The sequence below is a fragment of the Botryllus schlosseri genome, chromosome 12 (genome assembly GCF_051294905.1).
Source record: "Botryllus schlosseri isolate E-star chromosome 12, Bs_hap1, whole genome shotgun sequence".
Taxonomy (NCBI): Eukaryota; Metazoa; Chordata; class Ascidiacea; order Stolidobranchia; family Styelidae; genus Botryllus; species Botryllus schlosseri.
In genome coordinates this window covers 9,108,383-9,123,159 of record NC_137247.1, presented here as the reverse complement: position 1 = coordinate 9,123,159, position 14,777 = coordinate 9,108,383, and the positions used below count along the sequence as shown (strand labels likewise).

The window sequence follows — 14,777 nt, the reverse complement described above, 5'->3', positions numbered from 1 at the left end:
GATTGACTCGTGACTCGGAGCAAAATTTACGAGTCAATTTCAAGTCATCAAGTAAACGGTGTCGACTAAATCAATGTATTTTGTGCATGTTCGGATTATTCACGATACGCCGCTGTGCACACTGGCTCTCGCGACACGACATAACGAGAGAATCGTGCCTGACTGTGACAAAACCATGCACACCGCGTCGCCGGACCAGAGATGCCACTCCTGGGTTTTTCCACCCAGATCTGGGTTTTTCGAGCATCACCTGGGTGTCTGGGTTTTTGTGCTTGAAATCTGGGTTTTTTCAACATCATGTTTGTCAGGTCAATTTTACGGCGCAAAATAGAATATTAGCTTAGTAAGATCTCATAATATCGACGGATTCTACTGTGATTGAGTCTAAAGAGACCCATTTACTATTAAAATGAGAGGTCTTGGCGTGATGAGAGAGCTTAATTGAATACTGACTACTAGGTCGCAGAAAGTCATTTTCACAAGGCAACTCTGGAGCATTTGTTTTGCAATTCAAAACGATTTAGGACTTGAATGCTAGCGCTGCAACAAATTCGTTGCGTGTCAATAAATAGTATGTATAACTGCTGTAAAGTATGCAATTAATGCACATGGAAAGACCAAATGTTGATCTAACTAATTTACCATGTTGATATTAGAGTATATTCACTTTCAACAGGGACACTCAAAGAGACAGTTTGGCCACCCGGGCAAGTTATTCAGAGGGAGAGGGGTTTGTCAAATTCAAATGTACCCTTAATTTCATGATCTGGCAGTTTCTTTTTCGACTAAACATCCCAGATAAAAGTGCTTGTCCCAGGTTTAATGAATCGAAAGCTATTTTTAATATATCTGGTCAGCTCACAGTCACTGGAACTACCCTATAATCATCCTCATCATAGATGGGAATTAGAATTGTGACAAACATTACGAATATATAATAAACTACGTATTGATCACCCCTCCATACCGAATGCCCGTAGCAATGTGTCGAGAGGAAAGCATCATATTTCGAGGGATTTGCTCATTTAACTGAGCAAAATGTATATTACGAAAATGAACAGTTGGGATTTCAATATCAAGGGCTAAAACTTCTTCTATGTCCGTATAACTGTCATTGATGACTCTCAGTCACTGTTTTGCAGCTATATCATATAAATTTGAGTGAAATATAGGATCTGGGTTTTTCTGGGTTTTTTCAACGTCCAAGTCTGGGTTTTTCCAAAATATCTCAGTGGCATCTCTGCGCCGGACTACGCAACAAAGCGTCGGCGAGTGGGCTGCGCAACTCGCCGTCAAAGTTGAAAATTTTCAACTTTGTCGCGAGTTGCGGGCTCAGTCGCAGTAGAAAATAATCGCGCGCTCTTATTTCGACGGTGATGTTGCAATCTTTTCGAATAGTTTAACTTCCTAATTTAACATTCTCGTGTTCCAAATGCGTAATTTTTCTAGGGTTACACAGTGAAGGCTGTGCGGGATTGACGCAGTGCGCTGTATGATATCCAACAAGCCCAGAAAAAGAATGATTCAACCTCAAGTTGATAACTTAAAGATGGAAGAACGAAATGAAGATATATTTGATTATTAGATTACTATATGTACACAATACAAGATTAATAACAGAGAACATGACCGCTAGCCCGCCAATGCCACTGACATTACGAAAGTACCGGTAGGCCAAGAAGAGTAGGCCAATATATTATAAAGGTATTTGATTGATGGACTATGTCAGGGCGTTTCAACGATTAGACACCTTCTTGTTTATATTCTTTGTATCTTGGGTACTGTATATTGTGCATCTGCATCTTGAGTTGAAATAATAAACTGAGTTTTCGAATTTGAGAATATATCTTAGAGGCATTATGGTGTATTCCTTATCAAAATTCGGAGCATCAGCAAAATGCTGTCAGTACACACAGAAAACACATGTGTAGGGAGTATCTTGATGTGTTCTTCAATAATAATAACCAATAACATATACTGTTTCGAAATCATTAAGCTGGTGCAGAACAGATAGGCCTACGTTACGACTCGATGTCCAGTGTGCAGCAGCCTTTAGAGCAGAGGTCTCAAACTCAAATGTGCTCGCGGGCCAATTTCCTAGTTTTGATGACGCCGCGGGCCGCAGCATCAATAATAGGGATATCAAATGTATATTTGAAGGTGCCTTGCAGACAGGCATTCCACAAATATCGTGAAAATGAAATTTACTATTGATAGCCTACTATCCACGCTTGGCACGGAAAAATCATATTTACTAATATTTGAATAAAATTGTTTTTGTGCCGGGCATAATTTCCTAATAATGAGTTATAGACATCATGTCAGAGGACGCATCATGGCATCACAAAATCTGTCGGGTTATAATATTGCAGCTAGTGCAGTGGACCTTTGACGTGTCACAATTTTAAGTAGAAAATTTACTAAAGATTGATCTGATACCAGAGCATTTTAGCGGTGTAGCCTAATCCGGGTTTCTGATATAGTCGTGATAGGTAGGCCATTGTTACTGTCATTGCCAAAGCCAAATTAAATCAGCGTTAGATTTGCCTTCGATTTTTATTAAAACAGATCAATTAACAAGTTGAATATAATAATTACTGTGCCATAGTAATAACATTGTTTCTTAACCTTTTTAACGACCGTCCCCCGTGTGCTTTCAATAAGATTTCTCGTAGGCTACTCCCTGTCCATTTTCAACACAATTTCTGATTGTACCTATATTAAAATCAGAAAGCCTATAGCCTATAAATATATTTACATAAAATCGCGCGTAGCGCGAATAATATTTCCCAGTTGAATAATTGGCTCAGAAAAGATTCCACATCATATAGGCGGGGCCTACAATACGTAAGCCCCGATATAGGCCTAATTCCAGAATGCTTCTCGTACCCCCTGATTTGGGTCTACGGACCTCTGGTTAAGAACCCCTGGAATAGAAATGTCCAATCGCCGAATAATCCATTGGCGTGAGCATTCCACTACCTTACTCGCCACCGATATTAACAATACTTGACTATACGTCACAAGGGCCACAGAATGCCAATGGTTTCCATACTGACCTGATTAGATAGCTATATACCCTGCGCAACGCAAGCTACGACCGTTTGATATATTACTATTCGCCATGACAGTTTCATAGATTGTTGCGTCCGTAAGAATACCAAGTCACCGTTCCGAGTCGCAAGTCCTTCTCTGATTTTAACGTTTGACCCGACTCAACCCGGGTCATTTTAGGTAATAACCCATCAGTCAATGCGAAATCGAGTAATTTTACGAAAGGTCGCACCAAACCAAATCACAATTTTCAGTCACGAATCATCAACGGGTCATGTTTTATCATCATGTCCTGGAAATGGATGTAATAGCTGCTCTTCTACAGCAGGATAGCTTTTAAAAGTGATGTGATAGTGAAGTTTGTTGAGATTTCAGGTTTTTGTATCAGTTTTAGAGTGAACTTTAAGTTCTTAAATCTAAAAAAGATATATGGTACTTGAATTATCGAACACTTGAAGTTCGAAAATGCCGTCGCGGGCCGCACAAAATGTCTTCGAGGGCCGCGTGTTTGAGACCTCTGCTTTAGAGCAACCAGTAGGGCTGGGCAAAATCGAGTACCTGAGTGATTCGATTCTGAATCACGTAATATGCTTCGAGTCGAGTCGAGTAATCGAGTATCACTCATTATGACGTCATAGCGGAACGTGTTATGTTAAAGTTCAAATATTTACCATTAATGCCACCACAAATAATCTATAATGCCTGTTATCCGTCATATTAAAGATACTTCGGTACTTTTCCGACCATACCGATTTTATTGGACTTGGTGACAACGTTGTGGGACGATCATGACTTCGAAAATGTGCTAGTTCCAGGAACGTTCAAAGCTTTGTACTAAATGTTTTGTATGCTACGATACGGCCAATCAAGGTTTCAAGGCTTCAACAGTGAAATTACAGTCGAAACTATTATTCTCGTGGAAAAATTAACTTCCAGTGCCGAGGAGCGTAAAATTTCAATACTCGAAAAAATCGTGTTTTACTACTCGACTCGAATCATTACAATTAATACTCGATTCAGATTCGAGTACTCGAATCATTGTGCCCAGCCCTAGCAACCAGTCATTTACTGGTTGTACGTTTCACTGATCATACATTGTTACATCACAAATACATTGACCGCAAACGAAATGATCACAGCTTGCGTTGTCGTAGCAGCAGATTAATTTGATAGCAACGTATCGCTGTTTATTGGACAGTTCTGTTCTTACATTGCACGGTGCTCACCTTTACCAACCCTCTTGTATGGTTTAAATGGAACAAATATATTTTATGCATTCATATCCTCACGAATGTGTATGTTTACGATATCAATTTCCTCCATCTTCTCGAGGCTTCGTTTGTTTGTTTGTTTGTTTGTTTTGGGGTATTCATGTTGTTTGTCGACTACTATGGTCATTTACACCAGGCTGATAATCTTCTTATTTTCCGTAACTGCCGACTTATAGCACGGCCCACCTCTAGGCTTTTGTAAGACACCGCTGACTCGGATGAGGTGGCGTATTCGATCCTCTATTTTGGCTGATAATAAGAGAATGTAGCATGTAGCTCAGAGTTGTGAAACTCAACTGACATCGCGGGTCGAATTCAAATATTCAGATCACTCGCGGGCCGCACCAGTCAAATGATTACAAAATATTACTAACTCTTAACTGAATATATGCACTTTTTCGCATTCTCGGAATTAGGTGTCAATGTCAGCGATTTTCTCCTGACGATGACTACAATCACAACTCCTCTGTCGGGTGGTTATAATGTGGCCTATGAATATACTCGAAATTTGCTATCTTGAAGGAATATTTATTAGTAGTATATCTTACTAGAAATTCGAGAAATGTGTTGAATAAAATTACGCAATTTTCAACATATAGCCTACTCAGAAATTCTTCACGGGCCGAATGAAATCATTTGGCGGGTTGTATGTTTGACAACCCTGATGTAGCTATACAGTTACTGACATATTTTATTAGCAGTTCTACGTGTGCGTGAGCGATACATCGCATTTTTGCATGTATATTTACCTTTAAATTCGTTAAATTTGATTCAAGATTAATGACCAATTGATCTCTTGAACACAGCTAGTAAAAGATAATGAATTTAAATCAGTGGTTCCCAAACTTTTTCTTGGTGAGGGCCAAATTTAGAATTTCAGAGTACGGTCGGGGCCGCACGAATACTACGGCTATGAAACGGACCCAAACAGTCATCATGGCTATTCCGGAGTAGTTTTATTGCCCTGGCGAGATTTCAAAACTGTACACTGTTTACCGCTACTTATCTACTGCCTTGGGTGTCCGTTGAGTGAATCAGCTTTTCTCGCGTAAACGCGCGAAGCGCGAGAAATTTCTTTAGTTTCAGACTGAATCGGTCAATATGATCGGGAATTGCATGTATTGCTATCAATTTCTGTCTCTGTTCACGTAATCTGATTTACCGGTAGAGCTGAGTGAGGTGTGTTTGAAAAGGTATAGGCCCTCTCAATAGTAATTAAACATATCCGATCCGTCAACCGATCACAAAGTGGGAAAAATTCACCGATTTTTGAGAATTCTTCTCCGGTTTTGCAAGTCTCAAATTTCTGTCCTCTTTTTAGATTTCCAAAATATGGTAAGCCTAAGATATGTGGCGAATTGAAATCGCGCGCAGCGCTAAAATGTTTAAAAAAAGTTGCACAAATTTTCAAAAAATACTCTATAATTTATGCTAATTCACGAAATAATTTTGAGCCCCCTTCGAGCTCGGCCCCCCTCAATTGGGGGGTTTGGGGTGCGGCAGTTACGGCCCTGACTAATTATGCTGCTTAGCCGGCTAAGCAGTATGCATCAGAGTTGGATCAATTGTAATTTGTAATTGTAATTGAATGTAATTAATTACATTTTTCAATGTAATTGTAATGTAATTGTAATTGAAGCATTTTTATTTTGTGTAATTGTAATTGTAATTGTAATTTGACAAAAATTTTGCTCAATTACAATTTCAATTACATTAAATTGCTATTGAGACCTGACAAGCACAACATAAAACAATTGACTTATAATGCATTCTCTTTAAACGAACGACAAGGAATTTGGTGGATCCATTCGCGAAGGCCATTGACCGCGCCCTTGCGGGCGGAGTTTATTTTTATTTTTACCGCTATGCTGGCCTCGGCTGCCATTCCATACAATTTTTAAATTACTAACCAACCGATGGATTCGCAACACGTGGCTCACGATTGAATACGCCGAGAAGCGAACTGCTGAGCCGGCTAAAAGCAGCAGAATTGATAGTCCCATAGCTGGCGATCCAAGAGTCGAAATTTGATATGTATGGTCGTAATCGAAAGCTAGTGTCGCACTGATTCCGCAATAAAAGTATATTTCCAGGCAATGGTACCATCCCAAAATAGTCGTGAAAGTCTGGGAATCGGCATTGTTCTGAACAATCGCTATGGGCGTAACTGGTAATTGTTGTAGTCATGCTGCTGCAGCGCTCTCACTTTTCAGAACAGTCGGCCTTAAACGGCTATTTTGGAGCAGTTACATTGCCCTGACGAGATTTTATTTTGTATTTTCGGAATTAGTACATCAATAGCTTACGATGAAGACCAGATGCATCAAATTTGGACGCATGGATCGCCAGCTCTAGGACTATAAAGTTTGCTGGTTTTAGCCGACTTTTCAGTACGTTTGTCGGTGCATTCATCCGTGACTCACGTATTGCGCATCTATCCGTGGGTTGGCAATCTACAATACGATTTCAGATCACGATGATGCATCGTTATTTCGTCTGGCTAACTAACCAGACCACTGGATATTATATAACGTCTTATCTGACAAAGCACGGTTTTGTTTTTACTCCTCATCCTAATTCCTACGTCCTTCGATAAAAATAATATTGTTTCTTTAATTATATACTATATACGCAAATCCAACACATGCATATATTATAATACTTTTTCAACGACATACTGCACCCTATCCTCAATCCTAACCCATAGGAAATTAGGTAAATAACATTTTACATTTCCAATTACGTGAGCCATAATTACCTAGCATACAAAACACGCTTACATTACGTCACAGTGACATCTTACATAGCATACTATGTACGCACATCAACGCAATTATTACTACACAATCTGAACTAGACTTGAATTGTTGTTAAATACGACGCTACGGTTGTCAAGGACCACGGTTGAATTTATGACTATTCAATTACATGTTCAACAGCAGCAATTGTAATTGTAATTGTAATGTAATTGATGCATGCAAGGAGTAATTGTAATTGTAATTGTAATGTAATTGATGCATGCAAGGAGTAATTGTAATTGTAATTGTAATTTGATATTTTTAGCATGGAGTAATTGTAATTGTAATGTAATTGAAACATTCATGAAAGTAATTGTAATTGTAATTGTAATTGAACTGAAATAATGTAATTGATCCAACTCTGGTATGCATCTCGGCGTATTCAACCGTTAGTCACGTGTTGCGTAGGCTATCTAGTTATCATAGGGTTACCATACGTCCTCTTTTATGATGATTTGTCCTCTTTTTTGATTTTTTTTTGAAGTGTCCTCGGAGGACGCCCATATGTCTTCTTTTTTGAGATTTTGTCTTCTTTTTTGGGGATTTTGGTTCCATATAGGGCCAAATTCGACTGATATACATTAAGTCAGCACTGTAGGGACGCTACGGTGGCTATTTCGGAAGCTGGACCAGAAAGTTGACCTTTTTTCAGTCAACCACCTGTTAATGTCAAAGAAAAACTGTGTTTTCCGGGAGTTGAGCCTCTTTTTCTTTTTTAGTCAAGCGACCACGAAGTGGGAAAAATTTACCATTTTTTCAGGATTTTCCTCCGGTTTTGAAAGTTATCAATACCTATTTATATCTATAGCTACTGCTCGTTCAACTGGAAAGTTAGGGCACATTGCATTGAAAGAGCACTGACGGAACGTTAGCAGTCTATACTCACAACTTTCCTGCATTTCTATAATTAAAAACTACAGAGGCCAAGCCAAGCAAGAGTATTTTATAAATATTAATTTTATTTTTTGTCACAAATCGATTTCTTAATATATTTTGGGGGCCGCAAGAAGGCGATCTGAGGGCCGCACTTGGGAATCACTGATTTAAATGATCACTCATACTTCGAAAATTCAATTTGACTTGAATTGTGACGTGACTCGTGACTTGACTTGACTTGACTTGACTTGACTTGACTTGACTTGACTCGAGTCACCTTTGAAAATCGATTGACTTGACTTGACTCGAGTCAAAATGTGCAATGACTCGAGATGACTCGTGACTCGAAGGGGGTGACTTGATCCCAACACTGCTGTAAGGTTCATCGGGTGACAAATTTACGCATTCGGATACGATTCAACTTCAGTTGTGTAGTGGACAGAGTGTAAAACGAGTTTCTATACTTGCTATAGATATACCCCATTAGCAAGTTATGAAGCAGTAGCCAACACCCCAATCCCACGGATTTGGTTTTTATATTAAAATAAACATATTAAATCAAGATTGACCACGTACACTGCTGGATGTTTTACATCACACAACAGATGTTATAATGAAGTGAAAATTGTAATATTTGAACAAGTTTCACAGTGCAGAACCTACCAAGGTTCGTCTGTGAACGTGAACTAGTAAATTTCTGAGGTTCACGCCAGGAATGTAACCAAGTCACATAATTCCGAGTCGCAAGTCAATCTTACTCTTGTTGTTTTGACTCGAGTCACGTCGATTCATTTTGAATTCATCACTGAGTTAAGTACGAGTCCAAGTCATCGTATAAAGCAGTGGTTCCCAACCTTTTTCATCTCGTGCCCCCCGAAATTTGAGCCAAAATACCGCGTAGTGATCCACAGTTAAAACACCAATGGGTTTTGGGTTCGAGTCCGACCGATCGAGTCGACCGATCGAGTCGACTTCAGAATTTCTACCTAAGTGTTGTAGGTTTATCTGGGCTCCTCCTCGCCATATCACCCGCGTAAGCGGTGTCTTACAAAAAGCCTAGAAGTTAGCGGTGCTACAAGTCAGCAGATACGGAATCAAAAACAAGAAATATCGGCCTCGTGCGAGGGACCATAATAGTAGTCGACAAAAACCATGATTACCACAAGCAACAACAACAACAGCACATCGCGTGTATATTGGACAGAAAGCAGATAAATGTCATCAATGGAATTAATCAATGAAGCAATCAAATCAAGATTAGCGCGCGTTCTAGGTCGCTACATCAGCCCTTCCAGCGACGGGGATCAGAAAAAGTGTACATAATAAGTATCGCTTTTGGGTTCAGTTGGGTTGGGTTGCTCGACTTCCAGTGCTTGTCGCCTCCGATGCTGCGCCGCTTCTAGTGGTTCGTTTGAATCCACGCTTGCTGGCTTCTGTCGATCGATAGATACCCCACGTGGTCTGCCGTCTATGGACTGTCCAGGGTGATTGCGGATGCGGTTGATTTCCTGTGATGCTTGCATGTCCTGTTTTGTGCCATTTCCTGAAAAATAAAACGAAATTGGAACACGATAGAACGATGGCGATGAAGGGGCCTCATGAGAGAACAACTTTTTTTAAATGAGACGTCATGACGTTATTTTGTGTTCACGACATAATGTACTGATAGCTCAGCTTTATAGCTGATGATTTCTCACACCAAACTATTTGCATTCTAGCCAGGACCGTAACCAAACCTTAAAAATGGGTGGGAAGCTAGCTCGATGGGGACACAAAAATGTTTCGTAAATCAACATAAATTATAGAGTATTTTTAATAGATTTAATTAACTTGAAAATTGTCTTCGCGCTTTGCGATATAATGTCGTTAAATATGCTGATTTTTAAATGCATACCTCTCCCCTCATAGTTTATCCCTGATCTATTTTTAGGAAGCAACAAGATTTCCTATGAACGCACATACAAGTAGGCCTACCTGGGAGTTATTTTTGACGGACGACTCAACTACAAATCTCATATTGAGTATATATCAGTCAAATGCAACAAACGCATGAACCTTCTCAAACTATTAAAAGAGGCGGATTGGGGCGCATCAACTCACACTCTACTAATACTCTATAGGACACTGATTAGATCTGTAATTGATTACGGAATGGAGGCATACTTCTTCGCTCCGCAGACGTATCTGAAAAATATCAAGACAATCAACAACAAGGCATTACGCCTGTGCAGTGGGGGTATGATGAGTACACCTATATGTGCAATTGAGGCAACCTGCAATGAAATGCCACTCGAGGTAAGGCCAGTGTTGGGATGACTCGAGTCACCTTTTTCGTATGACTTGACTTGACTCGAGTCACTTTGCTATAATGACTTGACTTGACTTGACTCGGCGCATCAGAAATGCGGATTGACTCGTGACTCGAAGCAAAATTCACGAGTCAATTTCGAGTCATCAAGCAATCGATGTCGATAAATATCATTGTGTCTTGCATATGTTCGGATTGTACGCGAAACGCTGGTGTAACCCGTGAGAGCGACAAATCATTCAATGATTGTGCTTTTTCCTGAACCTCCATTGTTCTCACGCAAATATATTGATCGGAAACGAAGTGATCGAAGCTTACAGCTTACGCTGTCGTGAACTACTATAGTAAAGTAATTTAATAGCAAAATGTCTATTTCTGTTCTCTGTTCTTAACTTAACCAAACTTGTGTTATTGAAACTGAATTCTAATATAGTTTATATAGTTCACAGCCATTAGCGCAGGCCCGAATTGTATCAATTTGTAACTGGGTAATGTATTGCATCTTATCAATTCGTTTCTCTATTCTCTCTTTTGGCTGGTAACTATAATCCGAGGCTATACTGTTACTTATGTAGTTTAGTATTTCTACGTATGTGTGAGCAATAAAGTGCCTTCTTGCGTTTATATTTGCCTCTAAATTCGTTCATGAGTCCAGAATCAATGACCAACAATCTTTATTTATGACAGCTAGCAAAATGCAATGACGTAAGCATGCCTTGTACTTCGAACAGGCAACTTGACTTGAATTGTGACTTGACTCGTGACTTGACTTGACTCGACTTAACTCGAGTCACCTCCAAAATCGATTGACTTGACTTGACTCGAGTCACCTTCGAAAATCGATTGACTTGACTTGACTCGAGTCAAAATGTGCAATGACTCGAAATGACTCGTGACTCGAAGGTAGTGACTTGATCCCAACACTGGGTAAGGCACCTGCACCTGTATCTGTGCCTAAAATACCGATTGAATCTATTACACCAACGAGATCATCCAAACCACGGATTAACAGAGAACATCTGGGAAGATATGTACACGCTATTGAATAACCGATTCAGAACTTTCAATTCCTTTACTAGGAGCTCGACCCTCGACCAAAATGCGAACATCCGAGGAAACGAGACGTTATTAATTGCCCCTTGGACTATTCATCCTCCCGTAATTGATTCGACCCTGTCGAGATCTTTATCCCGCGAGTCACCTTGCTACATGATAGCCATCCAAATTAGAGAATTTCTAGATGCTTACTACACTAACTCAATGACTATATTCACAGATGGGTCGAAGACCGCGAATGGATCCGGATACTCGGTATATGTGCCAAGTATTGACCTGAGAATTGCTCACGCTGCTCACCGCAATTTCTCGTCATTCGCAGCAGAATTATGTGCCATTAAATGTGCCTTGAATTGGATAGACCAAAACAACATTATCGACTCCATCATTTTAACAGATGGCCTTAGTGCTCTGCAATCCGTACACAATTTCCGTTCAGCTCGACACTTCATAATCAATGAAATCGTGGAAATAGGACATCGCCTGAAGAATAGAAGCATGTCAACTACAATTGCTTGTATACCCGTACATTACGGCGTCAGAGGAAACGAAATTGCAGATCGACTTGCGAGAGAAGCCACAACCACCGCAAATGAAACCACGGCCTACGATTTACCGCTAACAGACGCGACAACGTTAATGTTCCGCCATTGCAAGTCGATCTGGAATGGACAATACCAAAGTACTGACCAGGGAGCAACGTATCGACAATACCAGCCTAACATCGACACGACAATTCCAAGACGAGCATCGAGAAAAAATGAATCCACGTTATTTCGATTACGAACGGGACACTGCGGATTGAATGGACATCTCCACAGAATAGGGGTGTCTGCGACACCTTTGTGTGTCCATTGTGGAGTCATCGAAGACGTGCGCCATTTTTTGATGGATTGTCCGACACTAGAACAACTCAGACAGATAGGCCTACTAAGAAACAGTGCGCATCGAAAGAGAATACCATTCGACTTGGAAAACTTATTGACAGACACCAATATATTACAACACGTAATCGATTTTTTAACATCATCGGGACGCCGTGTATAATTATTTACAGTTGACTTCTGACTGAGAGTATCATGTACTGAATTTGCAAGTTTGCTTGTGTTAGTGATGGAATTTGTTGTCAAGTGTTGCAAAAGACCATGCTGTTATAAGCACCATAACATTCTTTTATTAATAAATAATAATAATAATAAACCTCTCCCCTCAAGAAAAAATATGCATAATTTATAGAAATAGGCATTTTGGTGCCAGGCATTACCGCGCTCCAACACACCATGACTTACGCAGTTTCAGCCAACATACGACTCCACGAAATGTGCTACGAAAGAAAGACCTTGGCCGAAACTTTGTGTATGTTTTCCATTGCCCATAGCAGGGCCGTGTTAATTCCGATTCCGCATTCCGATAACCAAACGCCAAAGTGCCAAAATTAAAAATTTTAAAATGCCAAAATCAGCCTTTTAGAAAATGTAGATTTTTATGAAAGTTTTAGATAAAAATGTCCACAAGTATTGAAATGAGTCCGCATGAAGCGACAAAACAAGTGCGTAATGCGGTCCGTGTAACCTTCGAAAGGCCGCGGTGTAATGAGAATGAAAATTTTAGGGTCGAGGATAAAAAGTCGAGTACTTGAGTCTGGATTTACGATATACTGTGGATGATCAACCCGGGTAGTAAATAATAACCAACAATTAGGGATGTAGCTCCATGACTAGGCATTTTGCTGTTGCCACCACTCCTGCATTTTGTTACCTCATACAGCCGAAACGCGCGACCCATGCTGCATTTAGGTCAATGCGGATATATATTTGCATTTACTTTCAACTTGTTAGTGAAAATGTCAGCGCATGGTGCAATCACCGATAGGCTGTGTCCCGTTGGACAATAGGGATATAGTTTCATCAATAAACAATTGAATCATACAGACGAATCAAACAGAATTCCGCCTAGGGGTCAATACAAAGTTTCGCTGTACGCAGATGAATATGACACCCACATATCGTGTAAAGGCAGGAGAACTATTATGCCTGGGCGGAGGTGGTCACAAATCGTTTCCGGACCCAGAATTTCATCGGATTTGAGCGAAGCCGAGCTGGATGAAGCCAAGTGTGTCTGAGAGTCGGATTTATGTTACATGTACATAGAAATAACAGGACTTTACGTGACAGCTATATTTTTGGACTTTAATGTGCTATCCCGAGCCTGGGTGGATTCAGATATCGAAATTCGCCCCCTCATCTCTACATCTCACCGACAGCAGAGTGAGCAGACTAGATTGCATCACGTACGATCGGTCATATTTCATCCCTCATTATTGCACCACCGAAACCACGCGTTTCAGTAAAATGAGGCTAGCCCACTGATCCCAGATGAAGTGAGCTATCCTGATTCGTCGCCGTACAATTGAATCTAACATCGCACTCGTTGTTCTCGATACAATAACTGCGTCAGAGAACAGCACCAATACTTTGCTGTCAACCCACACGCGTACGTACAAGTTTTTTTTAAACAGCAGATTGATGAAGCGTGACATCGATTGCGAAACACTCGATTACAGCTGATCCAGCGTAATTTTCCAAGCTCGAACGACAAATGCGAGGCTTGAAGGGGTGAAACAGCAATTCTCTCACGGCAACACTCCGCCGAATCAATATACCCGTAGTACGATATTGCAAATAAGTTTGGTGGTGTTCATATAACACAGGGGTCGCCAACTCAAAATGGGTCGCGGGCCACTTTGCCGAATTCCTAGAGACCGCGGGCCGCAGGACATCAATATCGATATAAAAGTTGGCAACGCAGTTCAACAACCACATCTGATAACTCTACGTTATTACAATGCTGTGCTCTCTTACATGGGCGACGGTTATAGTCACCACAAAGAAATAATATTTTATTGAACAAACACAAATATAATAAAAATTATCATGATCATCAATTTCGTTATATTTTGAACTATGAGCTGTACACGATACCTGACAACACTCTGTAGCCGATAAACAGGGGTGGCCAACATTTTTGCTATTCATGACCGCATTTTGATTACTCATTTAGCCTGCGGCCGCATACCGGTGGTTAGTCGTAATAAACTAGCTGGGGCCAAAATGCCCAGGTTATATTGTCCATGTCCATTGCCGGTACACTCCGAACTAATCAATTTATACATATCGGCTTACTAAGCGCACCGAAATCGTTAGTAGTTATGTTGTAAAGAGCCACCGGAAACCGCGGCCTGTAGTCGCGCGAAGCGCGAAAAATTTTTCATGTTCATTAGTTAATTTTGTCAATATTCGTATGGTTTCACATATTACTATAAAATATTTATCCTTTCTCGGCCAATGTGATCAGATTCACCGATAGAGCTGATGCAGGTAGTATTTTAGAAAACGTAGGGTTGTTATCAAAGTG

At 40.3% G+C, this 14,777-nt stretch overlaps 1 long non-coding RNA gene across 1 annotated transcript in view; it reads right to left on the bottom strand.

Moving 5' to 3' along the window:
* Positions 1-6,409: 6,409 nt before the first annotated feature.
* LOC145451941 (uncharacterized) overlaps positions 6,410-14,777 on the bottom strand; it is a 200,702-nt gene continuing 192,334 nt past the window's right edge. Inside the window, exon 2 of the long non-coding RNA XR_013919138.1 lies at positions 6,410-7,495. This is a non-coding gene — a long non-coding RNA (uncharacterized LOC145451941). The remainder of the gene's footprint in view (positions 7,496-14,777) is intronic.